Raw genomic sequence first — 4,837 nt, 5'->3', positions numbered from 1 at the left:
TAAATATATTTTGAAAAAATAAATAAATAAAAATCTCACCCTCTTTCACAAGTTGTCTTGTCTCCTCTCCCTTTTTCTCGACCCACCTATATCCCTTCTTCTCCAAAATCTTTGTCGCTGTCATCTCTGGTTTCATCCACCGCCCCTCCCCCATCTTCATTGTCGCCGGAAAATCGAACTAAGGAGAGGAGAGACCAAAGAGCCTTAGGTTCCATTTAGTTACGGAAAAACAGTTTTTATTTTCCCGTTCCAATTTTTGTTTTTCGTTTTCGGTTTTCATTGGAAAATTTAGAAAACGCGTTTAGTTAAAACTTATTCATTTTTCATTTTCAGTTTTAGAAAATTAGAAAATGCGTTTAGATGTGTATTTTTCTATTAGATTTCATTTTTAGAAAACGGTAGCGGTGGTAGCATGGGCGTTGGGACGGTGGCGGTGGCGGTGGTGGGGGCAGTGGCGGTGTCGATGATGTGGGGTGGGGGTGGGTGTGAGTTTGTGTTGGGACGGTGGCGGTGTGTGTGTGTGTGTGTGGGGGGGGGGGGTGTGGGGTGGGGGTGGGTGTGAGTTTGTGTGTGTGTGTGTTTGCGGGGGTTGGTGTGTGTGTATGCATGGGTGGGGGTGGGGGTGGGTGTGGGTGTGTGTGTGTGTGTGTGTGTGTGTGTGTTTGTGGGATGTGGGTGGGTATGTGTGTGTGTTTGTGGGGGTTGGTGTGTGTATGTGTGTGTGTTTATGGGGGTTGGTGTGTGTGTGTGTGTTTATGGGGGTTGGTGTGTGTGTGTATGGGTGGGGGTGGGTGTGTGTTTGTGGAGGTGGGGGTGGGGTGGGGGTAGGGGTGGGCGTGAGTGTGTGTGTGTGTGTGTGTTTGTGGGATGTGGGTGGGGTGTGTGTGTGTTTGTGGGGGTTGGTGTGTGTGTGTGTGTGTGGGGGGGGGGGCTTGGGAGTGAGTGTAGGTAGGTAGGGGTGTGGTGGGTTGGGGGTGTTAAGGTGAGGGTAGGTAGAGGTGGATGGGGTGGGAGTGAGTGTTTATATTTTAGAAAAATTTGGAATTAGAAAAATGTGGAAAACAGTGATTATCAGTTTTCAAAAAATTTTAAACTTCTTTGTAATTTTAGAAAACGGCCCATTTTCCGGAAGGGTGCGTTTAATTGCGGAAAAATGAGCCGTTTTCCGGAAAAAATTTCCAAGAAAAATGAGAATTTTGAAAACGCTTTTAGTTTGTCTATTTTTTTTTAATTTTTCACGGAAAATGAAAATTTTCCGTTTTCTAAAATTACAAAGAAGTTGGAAATTTTTGGAAAACCGATAGTCATTGTTTTCCACATTTTTCTAATTCCAAATTTTTTCTAAAATATAAACACTCACTCCCACCCCATCCACCTCTACCTACCCTCATCTTAACGCCCCCAACCCACCACACTCCTACCTACCTACACTCACTCCCAAGCCCACCGCCACCGTCCCCACGCCCACCCTACCACCGCTACCGTTTTCTAAAAATGAAAACCGATAGAAAAATACACATCTAAACATGTTTTCTAATTTTCTAAAACAGAAAATGAAAAATGAATAAGATTTAACTAAACACGTTTTCTAAATTTTCCAATTAAAACTGAAAACGGAAAACGAAAACTAAAAACAGAAAACAGAAAACAGAAAATGAAAACTGTTTTTCCACAACTAAACGCAACCTTAGGGTGCGTTTAGTTGCGGAAAAATGGGCCGTTTTCCGGAAAAATTTTCCAAGAAAAATGAGAATTTTGAAAACGCGTTTAGTTCGTCTATTTTTCTAAATTTTTCACAGAAAATGAAAATTTTCCGTTTTCTAAAATTACAAAGAAGTTTGAAATTTTTGGAAAACCGATAATCATTGTTTTCCACATTTTTCTAATTCCAAAATTTTTCTAAAATACAAACACTCACTCCCACCCCATCCACCTCTACCTACCCTCACCTTAATACCCCCAACACACCACACCCCTACCTACCTACACTCACTTCCAAGCCCAACCCCCCCCCCCCCCCCCCGCACACACACACACACACACACCAACCCCCACAAACACAGACACACACACCCACCCACATCCCACAAACACACACACACCCACACCCACCCCCACCCCCACCTCCATAAACACACACCCATCCCCACCCACACACACATACAACAACCCCCGCAAACACACATACACACAAACTCACACCCACCCCCACCCCCCACACACACACACACCCACCCACCCAACACCATTACCACAATCACCGACCTACCATCACCATCACCACCATCACTATACCCATCACCACCACCACTACCCCATCACCAGCACCACCTCCGCCGCCATCACCACCACTGCCACAATTGCCGCCACCACCACCACCGCCGCCACCCAGCTGCCACCGCCACCACCACCACCACCGTCACCATCATCGACACCACCACTGCCCCCCGCCGCTGCCCCCACCGCCACCGTCCCCACGCCCACCCTACCACCGCTACCGTTTTCTAAAAATGAAATCTGATAGAAAAATACACATCTAAACGCGTTTTCTAATTTTCTAAAACTGAAAATGAAAAATGAATAAGTTTTAACTAAACGCGTTTTCTAAATTTTCCAATGAAAACCGAAAATGAAAAACGGAAAATGAAAACTGTTTTTCCGTAACTAAACGCAACCTTAAGTTGCGTTAAGGGTGGCAACTTTCAACCCAACACGTAACCCGACACTGACCCAACCCGAAAATAGACGGGTTTGGGTTGAGATTTTTGACCCGCCAACCCGATTATTTCATGGGTTGGGTTGGGTTACATGTTTGGGTTCATGGGTCAACCCGCCAACCCGTATATATATATATATATATATTACATTTATAAAAAATAGATATATTTAAATATTAGTGAAATCTGATTTCCTTCCGTGTTCGTAATATTTTGTATCATTGTATTCATTCCGTGTTTGTATGTGGTTAGTCCGCATTTGCGGTGGCCTAATCAAAAAAGCGAAAAAAAAACATGTCATTTTTAGATATTCACGAGTCACGAATTAATAACGTGTTCCATTTTGTATGAATGTTTTCATTTTTCAATTTTATTTGGATGTTAATGACTTTATGAACTTATGTTGAAAACCTCTTTTTTATGTTAATTAGTTTAATCACTTTATGACTTTATGTTGAAAAAACCTCATTTTTAAAAATGTATTGCTTATATATTAAACAGGTTATATGGGATGGGTTCAACCCATTTACTTGTGAACCCGCGAACCCATATACTTAAATGGGTTATATGGGTTGGGTTGGGTTGAAGTTTCCAACCCACCAACATGTGACCCGCCAACCCACCAACCCATATATTATATGGGTTGGGTTGATTTTATGTTTTCTGACCCGCCAACCCGCCAACTCGAACCCAACCCAATTGCCACGCCTAGGTTGCGTTTAGTTACGGAAAACAGTTTTCATTTTCCGTGTTTCGTTTTTCCTTTTCAGTTTTCGTTTTCCGTTTTTAGTTTTCATTGGAAAATTCAGAAACGCGTTTAGTTAAAACTCATTTATTTTTCATTTTCAGTTTTAGAAAACGTGTTACATATGTATTTTTCTATCAGATTTCATTTTTAGAAAACGGTGGCAGTGGTAGGTAGGGATGAGTGGGGTGGGTGTGGGTTTGTGTTTGTAGGGGTGGGGTGTGGGGGGGGGGGGGGTGAGGGGGGCTTGGGAGTGGATGGGTGTGGTGGGTTGGGGGTGTTAAGGTGGGGGCAAGTAGAGGTGGATGGAGTGGGAGTGGATGTGTGTTTATATTTTAAAATTTTTGGAATTAGAAAAATGTAGAAAACAATAATTATCGGTTTTCCTAAAATTTTAAACTTCTTTGTAATTTTAGAAAATGTAAGGTTGCGTTTAGTTGCGGAAAAATGAGCTGTTTTCCAAAAAAATTTCTAAGAAAAATGAGAATTTTGAAAACGCGTTTAGTTCGTCTATTTTTCAAAAAATTTCACGAAAAAATAAAAATTTTCCGTTTTCTAAAACTACAAAGAAGTTGGAAATGTTTGGTGATGGGGTAGTGGTGGTGGTGATGGTGATTGTAGGTCGGTGATTGTGGTAGTGGTGTAGGGTGGGTGGGTGTGTGTTTGTGGGGGTGGGTATGGGTGTGTGTGTGTATGTGTGTGTGTTTGTGGGGGTGTGAGTGTGGGTTAGGGTGTGTGTGTCTGTGTGTTTTTGTGTGTGTGTGTGTGTGTTTGTGGGGTTGGGCTTGGGAGTGGGTGGGTGTGGATAGGTAGGTAGAGGTGTGATGGCTTAAGGGTGTTAAGATGGGGTTAGGTAGAGTTGGGAGTGGATGTGTGTTTATATTTTAGAAAAAAATAGAATTAGAAAAAATATGGAAAACACTAATTATTAGTTTTCCAAATATTTCCAACTTCTTTGTAATTTTAGAAAACAGAAAATGAATTTTCTGTGAAAAATTTAGAAAAATAGACGAACTAAACGTGTTTTTAAAATTTCATTTTTCTTGAAATTTTTTTTCCGGAAAAGACTCATTTTTCCGCAACTAAACGCAATCTAGATGTTCCAAACCAAAAATCAAACTAAGGGGACCAACCCCAGCCATATGTCGGCGTCGTCGCGAGGGCAATTTCTAGATGGCTAGCGACATGAAATGCTTCGCCCCTCCCCCCCCCCCCCCCTCTCTTGATCTTGTCGTCGTTCAAAAAAGACACGTCATGATTGGATTCGGTTTATCCGAGGTTTGATTTTTCTTCCTACAATGATTGGATTTTGGTTTTTTCACATGTCAGGAAGATTTACCTACGATGATTAGACTGGCAAACCATGGTGAACCTG

Source organism: Lactuca virosa, chromosome 7 (genome assembly GCF_052849685.1).
Source record: "Lactuca virosa cultivar CGN04683 chromosome 7, Lactuca_virosa_CGN04683_v6, whole genome shotgun sequence".
In the NCBI taxonomy this organism is placed as follows: domain Eukaryota; kingdom Viridiplantae; phylum Streptophyta; class Magnoliopsida; order Asterales; family Asteraceae; genus Lactuca; species Lactuca virosa.
This window is presented reverse-complemented; position numbering follows the sequence as displayed.